Source organism: Tamandua tetradactyla, chromosome 7, assembly GCF_023851605.1.
Source record: "Tamandua tetradactyla isolate mTamTet1 chromosome 7, mTamTet1.pri, whole genome shotgun sequence".
Taxonomy (NCBI): Eukaryota; Metazoa; Chordata; class Mammalia; order Pilosa; family Myrmecophagidae; genus Tamandua; species Tamandua tetradactyla.
Genome location: NC_135333.1, coordinates 85,295,174 through 85,315,165, shown reverse-complemented (window position 1 = coordinate 85,315,165; position 19,992 = coordinate 85,295,174). Strand labels below are relative to the sequence as shown.

General features: G+C 38.3%; 1 protein-coding gene and 2 pseudogenes across 2 annotated transcripts in view; 2 read left to right on the top strand and 1 right to left on the bottom strand.

Annotated features, from left to right (window-relative positions):
* The window catches only part of C2CD5 (C2 calcium dependent domain containing 5), a 204,495-nt gene that overhangs the window by 27,199 nt on the left and 157,304 nt on the right, over positions 1 to 19,992 (top strand). The window lies entirely within an intron of this gene.
* On the bottom strand, positions 1,763 to 4,570 carry LOC143689841 (elongation factor 2 pseudogene; annotated as a pseudogene).
* On the top strand, positions 5,288 to 7,156 carry LOC143689840 (mitochondrial import inner membrane translocase subunit Tim9 pseudogene; annotated as a pseudogene).

The window sequence follows — 19,992 nt, the reverse complement described above, 5'->3', positions numbered from 1 at the left end:
AAGGGATCGAGAAAATCTTCTTGACCAAAAGGAGGAAGAGAGAAATGAAACAAAATAAAGTGTCAGTGGCTGAGAGATTTCAAACTGAGTCAAGAAGTTATTCTGGATGTTATTCTTATGCATTATATAGAAACCCCCTTTTTAGTTTATGGTGCATTAGGGTGGCTAGAGGGAAGTACCTGAAACTGTAGAGTTGTGTTTCAGTAGCCATGTTTCGTGAAGATGATTGTGTAATGATACAGCTTTCGTAATGTGACTGTGTGATTGTGAAAACATTGTGTTTGATGTTCCTTGTATCTACAGTATGGACAGATGAGTAAAAAATATGGATAAGAAATAAATAATAGGGGGAACAAAGGTTAAAATAAATTGAGTAGATTGAAATACTAGTGGTCAATGAGAAGGAAGGGTAAGGGGTATGGTATGTATGCATTTTTTCTTCTTTTGCTGGAGAGATGTAAATGTTCAAAGAAATGATCATGGTGTTGAATATACAACTATGTGATGATATTGTGAGCCATTGATTGTAACCATGTCAGGAATGTTTGTAATGTCAAAAATGTTTGTATATTTCTTTGTTGTTTACAATAAAAATATTTTTAAAAAAAGATCAAAGGCTTGGCCTATTGATTTGGGTGCCCCCAATTTTAGACACAGAGTCAGGGGATTACCTGATGGTAGTTTAATAGTTTCATATTTTTTTCCCATCCCTCAAGGAACTGTGCCAATACTTTTTGATTATTTGCTTAATATACTCTAGGTATATGTTCCTTAATATATTCCAGGCATTACATTAAGCTATACAGGATTAAAGGCCCTCATTCGTATTCTGGCCCTCCACGTTTCAATTATTCCACTGACCTGTGCAGACATTTTGAATTACATTATGTGCTACAGAAAATTTAGGTTCTGGACAAAATAAATCTTTCTTCCTTTGGTCTCAATGAGTAGGTGTGGTTCCAAAATATGCACAATATCTTCCTTACCCCTGTATTCTGAATCACCTTAATCGGGACCTGGATTGGCTTCATTCTTATCTCTAAATATCAGTTTATAGATATACAAAACAGTCTCTCAAAATCCAGAAAAAATAATTACCACTCCAGGCTAAATGTGCCTGCTCTAAGAGCTTATAATCAAGGCCCCTGTTTTCTTAAAAGCATTTTCTAAAGGAGACCGTACAATAATTGTTCTTTCATTTCTGACTTATTTTGCCTCACCATATGTCCCACAGATTCATTCACGTTGTTGCATGCCTCACCACTTTGTTCCTTGTTACAGCAGCACAATATTTGATCATATGTATACACTTACACCATCGTTTGCCAATCTACTTCTCAGTCAGTGCATCCTTCAGCCACCTGTATTCATTAGGCATCATATAATGCCCAAAGTCCACAGTCCATCAACACTCTAAATTTTAGATAATTTCATTGTTCCCAAGAGAAAGATAACCAATAAACACACTCTCACCAAATAGGACATCTAAACCTACCCTTAACTCTTTTCCTCCTTCCCACTTTTTTTTTTCCTCACCACCATATCAGATTTATTAGTCCAATGGCACTGGTATAGCAGAGGTGACCGTGGAGATGCCCAAGGGCTTCCTACCTTTGAATTTCTATCCATAGAGATACGGCCACCAGGGAGGAAAACCCACAAAGGGCTATTTACCTAAATAAACTTCTTAATGCATTTATTTACTTTTTTTTTCTGGACGTCTGAATTCCTTCTGAAGAAAAGAAAAAAAAAATGTGTTGGGTGTCCCACCCCACCTCCCTGCCAGTCAAATAAGTCCCTGCAAAGAGGACATTTCTGCTCCTCTTTGCCCTCCTGAAATAAATATTGGCAGAAACAACAAGTCTTAATTTTGAGTGATGGCCTGAAGCAAGTCCCAGAAACCTTTCAAGCAGAGAGTCTCTGTGACTGGACAGTCTCAAGGTGTCAGCCAAGTAATTGGGAGAACCACCTCATGCCAGCCACCACCACTCCTCTACCTGGAGAGTGAGAAGTCCACCTACAATTTGTTCAGGAAGTTGTCCATGGCCAGGATGGATATCCTCCTCCCAGCCCTTGTGCTTGCCGATCTCAGCTACCACCTGGCTGAGCCTGCTGGTGTTGAAGGGTCACTGGGCAGAACTACTCAAACATATGGTCCCATTTCCTGATCAGGACACCATAGATTCCACTGACCACCTGTTCCGGACACTGGATCTTGACAAGGTGGTTGGGCTCCATGAGGCAGGGCTGAGCGGTGGGCATGCTGACATAGAGGCAGCACTGGGCAGTAAGGATGATTTGGCTACCCCCAAGATGGATGGCATCAGCATGTAGTGTCACATCATGAACATCAAAGCAGGCATTCCGTATGTTCTCCTCACACAGCGCATCTTCCTTGGTTGCCCACTGGAAGCCAGCCACCACTCTGTCCTTGGTCTCATTGAGGTACTGCATGTACTTGGTGATGTCAGTGAGGATGTTGGGGCTGGTGCCATCAGGCCTGAAACACCTGATCTTGTGGGCCTCAGCGACGTCCCACTCATACTTCTTAGCCAGGTAGTAAAACCCACTGCTTGAGCTCCTGGTGGGTGGGTAGACACTTCACCTTTGTCGATATCCTCACCAGTTGGTTGGGGAAAGGCTGTGCTTTCATGTATAGATGGTTGTGCTTGTTGGGGGACTTCTAGAAGCAGAGCATATTTGACACTTTACTGACAATCTCACAGTCCGAGTTGACTGGGTCAGATTTCATGATGGGGATGCAGGCATTGTCTTCTTCTAGGTCCTCCAGGCAAATCTGTAGGTGCAGCTCACTGGCTCCTGTAATGATATGTTCCTCTGACTCCTTGATGTTACAATGCACCATGAAGTCCAACTTGGCCAGCTGCTTCAGCTCCTCCACCAGCTTGGGCAGGTCGACAGGATTCCTGGCCTCCATGGTGACCTTGACAATGGGGCTGACACTTAACTTCATCACCTGCATGTTGGGGGCATGCTTGAAGGTGGTTGATGGTGCTGTTCTTCACTAGGAACTGGTCCTTCCCCACCAGGCTCATGATGTTTCTGCAGGACACATCCTCGATAGGTTCCATGTGGTGGCCCGTCATAAGGACTATCCTCTGAATTGGCTTCAGGTATAGATCCTCCTCTTCCAGGGCATGTAGTTGGGTTCCATGATCTTGACCTTCAGGCTGGTGGAAACCAGCCCAGAGAAGACCCATCCCAAGGCATAAAACAAACTTTTTCAGAGTTTGGCACCATTTTGGAAATGTACATCATGAAGGGGCCTTTGGGATTAAAGCTTTTAATACTCATGGCAGCCGCATCATCTGGGAGCCCCTCAAGGAACTCACAGCAGTATTTCTGAGCCATTCATGGGGAAGGGCAAGTGATGGTGATCATCTGCAGCAGTATGTCCCTGGAGGGCAGCCAGCAGCTCGTCACAGCCTTCAAGAATGGCTTACCTTCCTGGTCCTCATCTTTTCTGTCCAACTTGATGTCTAGTTTCTTGATTGGTTTTGCCATCTCCTCCTTGAAATTCATGATTTCATCAAACTCCTTGAAGATGGAGTCCAGGATGAGCTGGCAGAAAGCTTGGGCAGTTTCTTGCTGTCAAGACTGGTGGCAAACTTGCTGAATTTGCCATTGGCTGGGCCAAAATACCACTCACTCCACAGCTTTTTCATCATGTCCTCCACTTTCTTGGCCCACAGCTTCCTCATCATGTCCTCCACTTTCTTGATTTGCTCAGCAGGTCCCAGCTGGCCCTCGCCCTTGGCAGCAAACTTGGTCACATACGTTTTGGCAAACAACTTCAAGGTAAAGGCCCAACCATGGATGCCAGAGCTGAAGCCAACACTACCCAGGACAGGGTCATACATTATGTTGCCCATGAGGTCACTATTGCCCTTGCCGTAGGTAGAGATGATGATGTTAACATTCTCCACAATGCACTGAAAGTTCTGGTAGATCTCCTCAGGCTCCAGCTGCAGCTCCAGCAGGACCCAGTCCATCTTGTTCATGATCAGAACCAGCTTGATGTGCACAATGGCCTGCCACAGCACTGCCTCTGTCTGCATGCACACATCCAACACACAGTCCACCACCACTAGGGCACCACTGGTAACCTGGAGGGGAGAAGTCCGAGTATCTGGGGGAGTCAGTGAGGTTGATGAGAAAGCCAGAGCTGTCCTTGCTCTGCTTAATGAAGTTCAGATCATTCTCAGAGTTCATAGAAGAGGGAGATGGCAGTCAACTTCATGATGATACAATGCTCCTGCCCATCCTTCTGAGTGTGGTTGTCCCTGGCCCCAGGTGGAGGTGATGATGCCCACCTTGCAGACCAACAAGTCTGAGAGCATGGATTTGCTGTGGACAATGTGGGCAATGACAAGCATGTTCCAGATGTTGGCCTTCTTGTCCATGATGGCCTGGATCTGGTCCACTGTGAAGTTCACCATGGTGGAGGATGGTAGTGGATTCTCCTGGCCAGATCTGAATGAGGCCAGATGTGCAGAGAATGGCAGCAAGATGGCAGAAGAGCTCCAAGTGGTTTTCTTTGTAAAGTCCTTTAAATCTAGGGTTAAATTTATTCTTAAGTATTTGAGTCTTAGTTGCTATTGTAAATGAAATTTTTGTCTTGATTTACTACTTAGATTGCTCATTACTAGTGTTAAAAACACTACTGATTTTTTCGTGGTGATCTTATATCCCATGACTTTGCTGAACCTGTTTATTTGCTCTATTATCTTTGATGTTGATTTTTCAGGACTTTCTATCATGGAAGGATCCTTTCAATCTCAGGATCATGTCACCTACAAATAATGAAAGTTTTATTTCTTCCTTTCCAATTTGGATGCTCTTATTTTTCCTAGCCTAACTGCTCTGGCCAGAACTTCCAGGACAATGTTGAGTAACAGTGATGAGGTGGGTATCCTTCTCTTTTCCAGATTTTAGAGGGAAAGCTTTCAGTCTTTCTTCTTGGAATGATTGGTAAAACTCACCAGTGAAGCCATCTGGTTCTGGTCACTTCTCAGTTTGAATTGATCTGTTGAGGTCTTCAATTTCTTCTTGAGCAAGTGTAAATTGTACAATTTTTAAGACTGCAATTTTTGTACAATTGTTTAACTCTAGGAGAACACTTCTTCCTCTGCTCTTTCTACAGGATTTTAATGTTCTCTCTCTCTCTGTTTTTTATTTTATTTATTTTTGCTTTTTCTCTATAGTAGTTGTACTTATTTTGGTTGTCTTTTGCTGTTTACCCTCAAGGGCAAATTCTGGGAGAAGAGTCATCCCCAGACAGGTCTTTTTAAAGTCAGTATTTTACAGCCCAAACAGGGTCATGTTCACATGAAGGGAGTACAGACTGGTTCAAAAATTCCCTGGGGAGGATACCAGGAAGGGTACTAACAGTTATTTTGACAGCTCCCCCAATCTATGCTTTCTTGGGCTGCCTAGTGAATGCAGCCCTTCAGCTAACCATCCCCTGGAGCCTAAAGAAGCACCGTGACTTTAAATCTCCACTGCTTCTGCCCCTGAGAGGGCAGTGGCCACTGCCTTGGCTGAAACACTAGCTCAGGGACTGGACACAGCAATTCAAATTTGTAAATCAAAAGCCATGATCTGTGATCTATTATGCCTACTCCTGTTCTTGGGGAAGAGAACTTTTATGTCTCTTTCCATCCCCAGTGAGCTAGCCAAGGAGTGGCTCCCAAGTCAGCCTGCCATGAGATTGGGGGATGGGCATCAACAGCTGCTGAGCAGAGAGAGCAGATCACTGTACTTTACCATAGTGTATCAGCTTATCTTCCCCCTCTTTCCTGGATGCTGTAAAGTATTGTTCTGGTCTCTGGAACCCTAGAATACATGTTTCAGACAGTTCCTGCCTATTTAATGGCTGTTTAGGTACAATGGAGCCCCTACTCTTGTCCCCTACATCTTGCCCAGAAATTCCTTGCTCTTATGTTTTTATCTAAGATTTTTATAGTTTTAGCTTTTATATTTAGGCTCTTAATCCATTTTGAATTAATCTTTGTAAATGGTGTGAGAGGGGTCTGAATTCCTTCTTTTGAATGTGAATATCCAGTTTTACTGACATGATTGTCAGTAAACTATTGACAGAAACTTCTGTCTGTACTGCATGTACCTAGCACACTTGTCTAAAGCCAAGGGCATGTAAGCAACCAGCAAAGAAACACAAAGCATATGAAGAAGCAAGAAGATATGGTTGAGCCAAATGACCAAATTAAAAAGCAGAAGGAAGCACAGAATTTGGAACAACTGAACGATGATGTTCATAGAAGTCTCCTATACCTTCAGTGAGTTGGCTAAAGAGATAAAGGATATAAAGAAAATACTAGTCTTCTCTCCAGCTGCAGTGGTGATCTCCTTGACTCCAGCCCATAGCCCCCAGACTCGACCCACAGCGTAGTAACCCCAGCCTCATATTGCTGTTGGATACAAAAGCCTGTGCTTAAGTAAGAAATCTGATCTTACTGGAGACATTCAAGCAAAGGTTGGAGAACCACTTTTCCAGAACAGAAAGGGAACTCATGCAGAGAAGGTGATTAATAAAGAAATCAAAAGAATATGGCTGCAAAAATAACAGAATCTGATCAGATTAAACAGTTTAAAGAATTTCTTGGAACCTACAATAAACTTAAAGGAACCTGCTTTTTGGACTGTGTTAAAGACTTCACAAAAAGAGAAGTAAAACTTGAAGATACCACCTGTTTAGAACATTCCTTACAGAAATATTTAAAAATGACACAAAGAGTATCTATGGGATTTCACGAATATCATATTCAGCAGATTGAAGCCCTGGCAACCAAAGCAGAACTTCTTGGCCAACCATGACAGAGAAGTCCTGATGAATGGACTTTCAATGAAAGATTACACTGGAAATGAGGATTCATTTAATACAATTCCCTGAAAGCAGTAGCCACTATGTTAAACCACTTGCCATATTTGAAAGCCTCCAGAGAAACAAAATTATTATTTACCAAGAATAATCAAAATAGAAGGTCTTAATAATTCAGTGAAAATAATAAGGTTCAACATGTGTTGCAGCTTTAAGAGTCAGCAGCTTGGTCACTTAGGCAGAAAAATAAACCTTTATTGTTTCTTTAATTGTGACTTGTTAATTTTAAAGCAACATATGTGTTCAGTCATATATGAAATAGACAAAAATTTTATTATAAGTAAAATAAATGGAAATATCACTGTAAAAACAATGCTAGAAGAGCATAAAAATGTATTTGAAAAAATAAATAGAAAAATAGCAGATCTTACAGAAATGAAAGATATCATAGTTCAAATTAAAATATTTTAGAGACACGCAATAGCAGATTTGAAGAGGCAGAAGAAATAAGTGAACTAGAAGATGGAACAACTGAATTTGAATGCACAAAAGGACAAATGGTGAAAAGATGGAAAATTTTGAATTGGATCTCAAGAAATGAGGACAACAATGAAGTTCACAAATATAAGAATCATTGAATTGAAGAGAGGTTTATTTGGTGCAAAATTGGAATTTTCTGTAGCATGCTATCTAATGTAACTGGTATAGTCAGTTTATTCAAACACCTTAATTACATGGAAACTTGAATAGGCAGTGAGATCTTGTTGGTTTGTACAGGTTAGCCTGATGCCACAATACATCCCAGAGTAATCTGAGCAGAAAATAAGTATTTGCAAAGACTTTGGGAAACTAGGGGAAAATGTGGAACTATTAAACTTGCCCACCTGGGGAAGACCTGATATTCTCCCAAGCACTGGAAACTATCAACTCAATAGGCCAAGCCCTTGATCTTGGGGATTTCCCTTATGAAATTTATTCCTGCAAAGGAGAAGCTAAGTTTACTTATAATTATGCCTGTGCTGGTTTGAAACTGTTGCATGTGCCAGAAAAGCCATATTCTTTAACCCCCACTCAATATTGCTGAGTAGGACCTTTTTGATTAAATTGTTTCCATGGAGATGTGTCTCTACCCATTCAAGATGGGGTTGCTTACTGGAATCCTTTAAGAGGGGACCATTTTGTAAAAAGCTTTAGAGCCCACACAGCCTGAGCCCTTTGGAGATGCAGAATGAAAACGTCCCCAGGGAAATTTTGAAAAAGCCAGTAGAGAAAGCTAGCAGACGTCACCATGTGCCTTCCCAGCTGACAGAGGTGTTCTGGACCCCTTAATCTTTCTTGAATCAAGGTATCTTTATCTGGATACCTTAATTTGGACATTTTAATGGCCTTAGAATGGTAAACTTGAAACTTAATAAATCCCCTTTTTAAAAGCTGTTGCATTTCTGGTATATTATATTCCAGCAACTTAAGCAACCGATACAATGCTGAAGAGTTACCCCCCAGAAAACCTATTTTGTTGCTCAGATGTGGCCTCTCTCTAAGCCAACTCCACAAGTAAACTCACTGCCTACCCTCTATATGGGACATGACTCCCAGGGGTGTAAATCTCCCTGGCAATGTGGGACCTGAATCTTGGGAAGAACCCGGGTCTGGCATCGTGGGAGTGAGAAAGCCTTCCTTACCAAAAAGAGGAAGAGAAATGAGGCAAAATAAAGTTTCAGTGGCTGAGAGATTTCAAATACAGTCAAGAGGTCATTCTGGAGATTATTTTTATGCATTATATGGATATCCCTTTTCAGTTTTTGGTGTATTAAAGTAGCTAGAGGGAAGTACCTGAAACAGTTTAACTGAAATCCATATATCTGATAAAGGTTTGATACCCAATATATAAAAATAAATCCTAAAACTGAACAATAAAGGACAAACAACCCAATTATTTAAAGGACAAAAGTTATGAAAAGACATTTTTCTGAAGAGGAAACACAAATGACTATAAAGCACATGAAACAATGCTCATTTTCATTAGCTCTTAGGGGAATGCAAATCAAAACCACAGTGAGATATCATCTCACATCTACAAGAATGGCTGCTTTAAGCAAACAAAGAGCTACAACAATTGGAGAGCATGTGGAGAAATAGGAATATTTATTCACTCCTTGTGGGAATGTACAATGGTACAGCCACTGTGGAAGACAGTTTGGTGCATCCTCAGAAAATTAAATATTGAGTTGCCTTAAAATTCAGCAATTCCACTTCTTGGTATATACACAGAATATTTGAAAGCAGGGACATGAACAGACATTTACACACCAATATTCATAGCAGCATTTTCACAATTACCAAAAGATGGAAACAATCCAAGCGTCCATCAACAGATGAGTAGATAAACAAAATGTGGTATATACATGTGATGGAACATTAAGCAGCTGTGAGAAAAATGAGGTGCTGAAGCATGTGACAACATAGATGAACCTATAGGACATAATGGTGGGTGAAATAAGCCAAACACAAAAGGACATATATTGTATGATTTCACTAATACAAACTAACTAGATCATGTAAACTACGAGTCTTAAAATGTAGAATATAGAGTGCATAGAGATAGAAAGAAACTAGAGAAGGGGAAGCAGTTACATAACATATGAAGAATTGTTAACGAGGTTAAACTTAAATGCTGGGAATGGGTAGAGGTGATGGTAGCTCATTATTGAGATTATAAATAATAATGCCATATTGTAGGTGAATTTGATTGAAAGTGATTTTTTAAAGTCACATATGTACCCAAATAATACTACAAATATAAATAAGTTCTTGCATGAGCTACTACAAATGTAAATAATAACAATAATAACAGAGATGTATATGGGAAAAACACAGCTATTGTAAACTATGGACTATAGTTAACAGTAGTATTTTAATATTCTTTCATCAACAGTATCAAAGTTACTACACCAATACTATGGGTCAACAATGGGTGGGGGATAAGGTGTATGAGAGAATTTGGGTTTTATTTTTCATACTTATTTCTGTTCTGGAGTAATGAAAGTTCCAAAACTGATCATGGGAATGTATGCACAACTACATGATAATACTGTGAGCCACTGATTCTACACTTTGGATGGTTCATGTGATGTGTGAATATATCTCAATAAAATTGAAAAAATATTGGGCATAAATTATGGGGGGATTATTTCTTTACTTTCAATTCTGTTCTATTAGTCTGTATATCTATCTTTATGCCAGTACCACACTATTGTAATTGCTCTATCTTTGTAGTACAATTTGAAAGCAGGACGTGTGAGTCCTCCCATCTTTGTTCTTCTTTATTCAAAACTCTTTTGTCTATTTGGGGCCCCTTCCAGATCCATATGAATATGAGGATCAACTTTCCATTTCTGCAAAATAGGGTTTCTGTGTTTTCATAGTTATTGCCTTGAATTTTTAGGACACTTTGGGTAAAACTGACATCTTAACAATATTAAGTTTTCCAGTCCATGACCATGGATGTCTTGCCATTTATATATCCTTGGTTAATTTACTACTAGATATGTTATTCTTTTAGATGCTATTATAAATGGAATTGTTTTCTCAATTGCTTCTTTGTTCGTTGTTAGTATATAGGAACACAATTTATTGTTTTGATGTGGTAGTATTGACATAAATTCACATATGATACAACCCATTTAAAATGTACAATCAATGTCTTCTAGTATATTCATGGAGATGTGAATTCATAACTACAATCAATTCTAGAACATTTTCACCCTGAAGAGGGTTCACTAGGTTATACAGTCCTATGTTTCATTGTCTGGCTTTCCTTCTGGTGACATACATGACCCTAAACTTTCCCTTTCAACCACAATTGTACCTACATATCATCACTGTTAGTAACACTCACGATAATGTAACCCCATCACCTTCATTCATTTCCAAACATTTACAATCAACCTTATTACATATTCTGCACAACCTAAGCATCAGCTCCCCATTCTTTTCCCTCATTCTGTCTTTTGGTGACGTATGTTCTGGATATTTACATCACGACTTTGCTAGTCGTATTTTGTTCATATTAGTGACGTCATACAATATTTGTCCTTTTGTGTTGTTTGACTTATTTCAACATAATGTCCTCAAGGTATGCCCATGGAGTCATGTGCATCATGACTTCATTTCTTCTTACTGAATAATATTCCTTCATGTTTATATATACCGCATTTTGTTTATCCATTCATCAGTTGATGGACACCTGGGTTGTTTCCATCTTTGACAATTATAAATGATGCCACAATGAACTTGGTATTGTAAATGTCTGTTCACATCTCTGCTTTCAGTTCTTCTCAGTATATACAAAGAAGTGGGATTGCCAAGATCATGTGGCAGTTCTAGCTTCCTGAGGACCCTCCAAACTGCCTTCCACAGCAGCTGCACCAATTTACATTCCCAGCAGCAATGAGTATTTCTGTTTCTCCACATCCTCTCCAACACTTGTAATTTTCTATTTTTTTAGTAGTAGCCATTCTAGTGGGTGTGAAATATATCTCGTAGTGGTTTTGATTTGTATTTCCCTACTAGCTAGTGATGTTAAGCATCTCTCATGTGCTTTTTAGCCATTTGTATACCTCTTTGGAGTAATGTCTGTTCAAGTCTTTTGCCTTTTTGTGTATTTATCTTATACTCTGCCACTTTGCTAAAATAATTTATTGGTAGTTTTCTTGTGTATTCCTTTGGATTTTCTATGTATAAGATCATGTCATTTGCTAACAGATACAGTTTTACTTCTTCCTTTCCACTTTGGATACTGTTTATATCTTTTTCTTCCCTAATTGCTCTGGCTAGATCTTCTTGTACAATATTAAATAGCAGTAGTATAAGCTGGCATCCTTGTCTTTTTCCTGATCTTAATGGTAAGACGTTAAGACTTTCAGTAATTGAGTATGATGCTTGTTGTGGGTTTTTCATAAGTGATCATTATCATGTTGAGAAAGTTCCCTTTTATTCCTAGTTCTCTCAGTGTTTTAATCAGGAAAGGGTGCTGCATTTTGTAAAATGCCTTTTCTACATCTGTTGGGATAAACATATAATTTTATTCCTTCATTTTATTTATGTTGTCTTCATCTATTGCTTAATTTAATGGCTAAAATTTGCATTTCTAAAATTTTACTTGAATTTTAAATATTTTAATCAATAAAAAGCTGAGAAAGATTTATTGTTTTCTTTCTTGAGTGCAGCAAGGAGCTGAAATGTCCAAAAGTGACCAAGGGAACACAATCCAGGCTTCAGGGATAAGAAGCATATCCCTTTCCCAATGTCAGGCTACAATTGAACCCCCTAGCCAGCTATCCACAAGCCGGCAGGTTCTTTTCCTCTAACAGGAGGGCTACATTTCTGTGAACTCCTAGATCTCTGAGAAAGAGTGGATCCAGATTTTTGAGGGGTCTGCAGATTTTTGAGGAGCCTATATCCTATATGTCTCTTTTTGCTGACCTTTGGTGTTTTTTTTCCAAATAAATCTTATTCCTTAACCCATACCATATGATATTGTGGAATTTACCTTTACCCTCCTCATCACAATTTCTATTATTTGTGAATTGATTTAGTGCTGTTACTTTATATGCTTTTTACATACAATTATGGAGGAAATTAATTTGAAATTTTATTTTGATCAAATAGAACGCAAATGTAAGATATAGCCTTGCAGTAACAACTATGTATAAATCAAAGTAAGAAAGTTTAGAAAATTAATTAAAAATAATTAAATTTTAAATTGTTATTCCTTTCGGCAAATTATGACAGATTTAAAAAATATCTTAAGAAAAAATAAAAAGAACATTAAAATTTTTAAAAGAAGAACAATAAAATAAATAAGTAAAATATCTTAAGAATAAGTGCCTATTGCTGAAAAAAATGTTTATTTTATGCCTTTTTAAAATTTAGGCAATTAGGTTGCCTTTGCTATTAAACACAAAATTTTCAAGAGCAATCCTATCTTGAACTGGGGGGAGGTGGTGAGGGGAGAAGATATATCTAGAATATGGACTTAGGGCCATCATTTTATAAGGAAGAATAAATAACAGGTTCTATTCCTGCTCTGCCTATCTGCCATGTGACCTCATATAGTTGTTTGAAGCTGTATGTACACCAGAAAACATGTTCTTAAATCTAATCCATTCCTGTGGGTATGAACCCATTCTAAGTAGTATCTTTTGATGAGTTAATTCAGTTAAGTTGTGTGTGGCCCAGTCCTATCAGGATAGGACCTAATCCTATTATTGGAGTCCTTTATAAATGGAATGAATTCAGACGTGAGCGAGAGAAAGCACAAGAAGCAAGAAGCTGAAACAGAAGAGAAGGAAAGACCAGGCAATGCCACCATGTGCCTTGCCATGTGAACAGAGGAACAAAGTGTCACCGGCAGCCAGTCCCCAAATTCCACAGTCTTCTGGGAGAAAGTATCACCTTGATGATGCTTTCATTTGGACATTTTCTAGGCCTCAAATCCATGAGGGAATAAATTTCAATTTTTAAGCCAAACCATTTCATGTCATTTGCTTAAGCAGCCTAGAAAACTAAAATACCTCACTCTAGCATTTGTATAAAGTGGGATAGCATTGCTTACTCTACCAACTTGGACAAGGTAATTTTTTTCTTTTGTATGCTGCGTGGTGGGGTCACACCTCCTTCATCCTCCATGTGAGTTTCCCGCCACCGTTGAATTTTTTGTTTGTTTTTTTGTTTGCTTGTTTGCCCATTTTTTGAGAAGTGCATAGGTCAAGAATCGAACCTGGGTCTCCCACATGGCATGAGAGAATTCCACCACTGAATTACCCTTGCATGCCCCATTGACAAAGTTATTTAGTAGTTGAACTAAGAAGAGGAAGTGAAATAATCTCTGCATTCAGAGGAAAAGTAGTACAGTAGGTGCACTAATCACTTAGTGATTGTCCCCCAATACTGAACATGCCATGACATCCCCTGTGTCTTTAAAAATAATGCTCTCTTCTCTTTGCTAATTGAAATTGCACTTACTCTTTAAGTCCATGTTCAAGCACTATCACCACCTAGGGCTTTCATTGAACACTCCATCTGAGTTCTTTTTCTTTGTTCTGAAAGTATTTATTGGTAATACTATTGTTTAGATCTTACCTTTTGCTTCCTGGTGAAAAAATTTTACTGAGAAAAATAAACAGGAATATGGGGGTAGGAAAAAACTAGGGGAGTTGCCATTTTATATAGAGAAGGCCTAACTGTGAAGGTACATTTGCTCAAAAGTCCAATGCATTTCAAACTAATAAAAATAATATATATTATATATACATTGCTTCATTGATTCAATTGTAGCTTTTAAAATATGGCACAATATCACTATTGAAGGTAGGAAGTGTACAATTATTCAACTTCATGTGCTGAGCATGATGTCTGCCTAGCCTCTGCAAGCCAATGTGAAGATGCCAATGTGGACACTATCCCTGCTTTAAGTATTATAATATTATAAGAGATGAGACTATGTATTTATTTATAGAATACTCAGAGTTATTACCATTAAACACTACAAAATTATTACCATCTAATATCTGAAGCCCAGAGAGTGAAGGGGCTGGATGGAGAAAAAACTGTAAAGAGAAGTGAGCATTAGAAATTCAATGTCAGGGATGATGGAGATGCACAGTGTCCAGGGAGGGTTAAAGAGTAGCTAGACAGGTTTTGTTGTGATGTTTGGCTGTGTTTTTGTTGGGAAAGTCTTGAGCATGTTTAAATTCATTCAATCAATAAATATTCAGTTCCTGGCACTACTAGTACAAGCCTCGCATACTTCAGGCTCTGAGACACAGCAGTGAACAAACTGACAGAACTTTCTGCTTTCATGAAACTTAAGTTTTAATTGGAGAATGACAGGGGTGGAGAGTGAGAAAAAAAGACAAAAAAAATTAGTAGTATGTCAAAAGGTGAAAAAATTTTACTGAGAAAAATAAACAGGAAAGTGGGGGTAGGAAAAAACTAAGGGAGTTGCTATATTATATAGAAAAGGCCTAACTGTGAAGGTGACATTTGGTCAAAAGTTCAATGCATTTCAAACCAATAATTTCATATGTCACTCACTGATCTCCAGAGACTTGTAGCCTGATTGATAATGTGCATTTTGTAAACTGAAACACACAGCACAGGTCATGGCACAACTGACTGAAACCAAGTGACTGATGGAAACAGCACATTATTCTTCCATCACCACCTGAGACCAAATTTAGCTGCCCTTAAGTCATTCATACCCAATGTACTTATATATATATATATATATATATATATATATATATATATAAAATGTTACCTGCATGCTTTCTTCAAAAGAAGGTGCTAGTTATTCTATGTCTGGAAAGAGCTGGGAAAAGAGATGAGTTATTAGTGATCATATTTAAAATTTAACCATGTGTTTAAGCTGAGATGTCTGTTTGAAACATGTCTCACACACCATCAGAAGAGACTGGCAGAAGCTGAAAGTACAAAGTGGAGTCCCACCAAACACATCTCATTATTTTAATGCAGCTATTGATGATACTTCCTTTAAAATGAAAAATCCAGGAAGATGTTAAAGTGAACAGGATGCCCAGTCAAGAAGCAAAAAAAGCAACTCTTCTTGGCAAAGTGGGACATATGGTCCTGTATTTAATAAGCCTTTGTGGTGGAATGGCCCCAAGCGAAATACACTGTCTTGTATCCATACCAGTAGTGCATCTAGTATATTTGACACGAGAGCACATCTTTAAAAAAAAAAAGCACCTCCCTCTTTTATTTCCCTGTCCTTTATTTTTAAAAATATTTTTATTGATAAAACAACATTTAAAATCAAACATTTTTAACATGCAAATATTCCATACATGGTGTATAACTCACAATATTATCACATACTTTTATATTCATCACCATGATTATTTTTTAGAACATTTGCATCACTCCAAAAAAAAAGGAAAAGGAAAAAAGAAAAAAATCATATATACCTAATCCCTTCCTCTCTTGACCACTAGTATTTCCATCTACCCAAATTTTTTAACCTCTGTTAACCCTTTATTTTTTATACATATTTTTTACTCATCTGTCCATACCTTAGATAAAGGTAGAATCAGACACAAGTTTTCACAATCACACAGTCACATTGTAAAAACTATATCATTATACAATCATCTTCAAGAAAAAGGCTACTGGAACACAGCTCCACTGTTTCAGGTACTTTCTTTTAGCCACTCAAATATACCATAAACCGAAAAGGGATCACTATATAATATATAAGAATAACCTCCAGGATAACCTCTTGACTCTCTGAAATCTCTCAGCCACTGACACTTTAATTTTTCTCATTTTTCTCTTTCCCCTTTTGGTCATGAAGATTTTCTCAATCCCTTGATGGCAGGTCCCAGCTCATCCCAGGATTTCTGTCCAATGTTGCCAGGGAGATTTACACCCCTGGGAGTCATGTCCCACATAGGGCAGGCAGTGCAATGGATTCACTTGCTGTGTCAGCTTAGAGAAAGAGCCCACATCTGAGCAACAAAAGAGGTTCCCTGGTGGTGACTCTTAGGCCTAATTTTAAATAGGCTTAGGCTTTCCTTTACAGGAATAAGTTTTATAGGGGTGAATCCCAAGATCAAGGGCTTGGCCTATTGATTTGCTTGTTCCCACTGCTTGCAAGACTATCAGAAATTCTCCAAATAGAGAAGTTGAATCATTCCTCCTTTCTCCCAATTCCCCCAAGGGGACTTTGCAAATACTTCTTTATTCACTGTCCATATCACTCTGGGATTTATCAAGGGATCACAGAAACCTGGACAAACCAATAAAATCTCATGCCCTATTCAAGATTCCCTGTACTTATGGTGTTCAACTAAACTAACCATAAAAGTTAAATTAGGAAATGCACTACCCAAAATATAAATTTTGCAGCAAGTAAATATCTCTCCCTATAGTCTCACACAGAAGTTGAAGTTTTGATAGATGATATCATCCTTTACTCAGTCTTCTGGCATACCTTAGTCTTATCCAAATCAGCTTCATTCATATCTCTATTCAATGTCTGATCACTTTTTCAACTTTTTAAACATTTCCTATATGGGATAGTGCTGACTTTCATCGCTTCAGGATTATAACTCTGAGGCTCAGTTGTCACAAAAATACCCCAAAGTTTCTGGGAAAGACCAGGTATTCTAGTTTGCTAGCTGCTGGAATGCATTATACTAGAAATGGAATGGTGTTTAAAAAGGGGGATTTTAATAAGTTGCTAGTTCACAGTTCTAAGGCCGAGAAAATGTCCCATTTAAAGCAAGTCTGTAAAAATGTACGAGCTAAGGCATCTAGGGAAAGATACCTTGGTTCAAGAAGGCTGATGACATTCAGCAATTTTCTCTCAACTGGGAAGGCATGCAATGCATGTGGCAACAGTCTGCTAGCTTTCTCTCCTGGCTTCTTATTTCATAAAGCTCCCCCAGGGGCTTTCTCCTTCTTCATCTCCAAAGGTTGCTGGTTGGTGGACTCTCTCTGCTTCTCCTGGCTGTGTCATTCTGAAACTTCTTCTAAAATGCTTCCTCTTTTAAAGATTACAGTAAACTAATCAAGTCCCACTTAGAATAGATGGAGACATGTTGCCATCTAATCAAGTTTAATACCCACAATTGATTGAGTCACATCTCCATGGAGATAACTTAATCAAGTTTCCAGCCTATAGTGCTGAATAGAGATTAGAAGAAACCATTGCTCCCACAAGACTGATCAAGATTAAAACATGGTTTTTCTAGAGTACATAAATCCTTTCAAACCAGCACACCAGGTTATATGCAAACAGCTCAGTATCAGAATTTAGGATCAATAGTTATACCTCCTGAATATATGCGACTGCTGTAAGAGCTCACAATCTAGGAACCTTTACAATAAGCCCCAACTTGATAACTCATGCTCTCAAAATGTAGTTCACCAAATTTTTCTGTTACGGTTAGTCCATATAATTGAGGCATGATAATATTTGTCTTTTTTGTTCCTGACATTTCATTCAACATACAGCTATTAAGTTTCATTCATCTAGTTGCATGCCTCATGACTTCATACCTTCTTGCAGCAGCTCAATATTCCATTGTATATATGTCATAGTTCTCCCTTCCATTCCTCAATTGTTGTACCCTTAGGCCACATCCATTCATTGTGGATCAGGAACACTGCCACTAGAAACACCAGTGTGCAAATGCCCATTCATGTCCCCACATTCGGTTCCTCCAGGAACAGGGTTTCAGGATCATACAGCAAACTCACCCCTAGCCTCCTGTGGAACCACCATACTGCTCTCCAAGGGGCTGCACCACTCATTTCCCTACCAGCAGTGAATAGGTACATCTCTTTCTCAGCATTTTCTCCAGCACTTGCTTCTCTTTGACCATTCTTAGTTTTATTCACACATCATACAATCCAACCTAAGTGTACAGACATTCATCACCACCATACTCTATCTGAAGATATTTCCTTTTCTTCCACAAAGAATCCATACCCCTTTCCCAATCACCCCACACACACAGTTGACACTAAATTTTGGCATAATGCCTTTATTACATCCAGTGGAAGCATGTTACAATGTTACTGTTGACTATAGACCATAGCTTACATCGATTGTACTTTTTCCCCATATACGATCTATTTTCAAACACCCTGCAATACTGACATTCCTTTGTTCCTCCCCCTGCAAAAACATTTTTTAATTTGTACATTTAATTACCATCGTTGTACACTCTAGGCATTCCTAAATTATACCATTTCAGTCTTTATCCTCTAGCTTACCTTTTGATTTCATATGTGCCCCCAGCCCTTCTCCCTCAACCATACTCACATTCAGCTTCATTAAGTGTACTTACACCACTGTGCTACAATCAGGTAGTATTGTGCTATCCATATCTGAATTTTTACAATAGATCTTGTTGCACAATCTGTATTCCTTCAGCACCAATTGCCAAATTTCTACCCTATTTCTATCTCCTGATAACCTATGTTCTTAAATTAATCTCTTAAATTAATGTTCACTCATTAATGTTAGTTCAAATCAGTGAGACCATACAGTACTTGTCCTTTTGTTTCTGGCTAATTTCACTCAATATAATGTCCTCAGGGTTCATCCATGTTCTTACATGCTTCATAACTTTATTCTGTCTTACAGCTTTGTAATATTCCATCGTATGAATATACCTCAGCTTCTTTAGCCACTCATCCGCTGATGGACATTTGGGTTGTTTCCATTTCTTGGCAATTGTAAATAATGATGCTATAAACATTGGTCTGCAAATATCCATTTGTGTCCTTGCTTTTATGTCCTCTGAATAGATACCTAGCAATAAAATTGCTGGAACATATGGCAATTCTATACTTAACTTCTTAAGGAACTGCCAAACTGCTTTCCACAGCAGTTTTACCATTTTGCATTCCCACCAGCAGTGAATAAGTGTGCCTCTTTCTCCACATCCTCTTCAGAATTTGTCATTTTCTGTTTTTTTGATAATGGCTATTCTAGTGGGTGTGAGATGATAGCTCATTGCGGTTTTCATTTGCATGTCCCTAATAGCCAGTGAAGTTGAATGTCTTTTCATGTAGCTTTTAGCCATTTGTATTTTCTCTTCCTCTAAAAAAATGCCATTTGCCCATTTTTTTAATTGGGTTGTTTACTTTTCTGTTGTGAAGTTGAAGAATCCCTTTATATATTCTGGATACTAAAACCTTATCTGATATGTGGTTTCCAAACATTGTTTCCCATTACATAGGCTGCCTTTTTACTTTCTTTGTTTTTTGTTTTTTTTCTTTTCTTTTTTTTTTTTTTTTAACTTTTTTCCCTCTTTTATTCACAAACTGATTGTTAAGGAGAAAATACACGTAGCAGAATGAATGATGTGACTAAGATCTTCAGTCTTCTGTTCCCAGCTCCCAACACTGAAATATCTCATTCTTTTTTATAATATTTCTGGTCAACAGCCTCTTTCCTTTTTTTTCCTGCCTTCAGAGTCCTTTCCAAGAAGAAACACTGCTTGGTGTGCTATATTCTTTCTAATGTCCAGGTGGAAAGATGAGATAGATGAAGCGACATCTAAAAACATCGGGGATTATATTTTTTAAAACAAGAT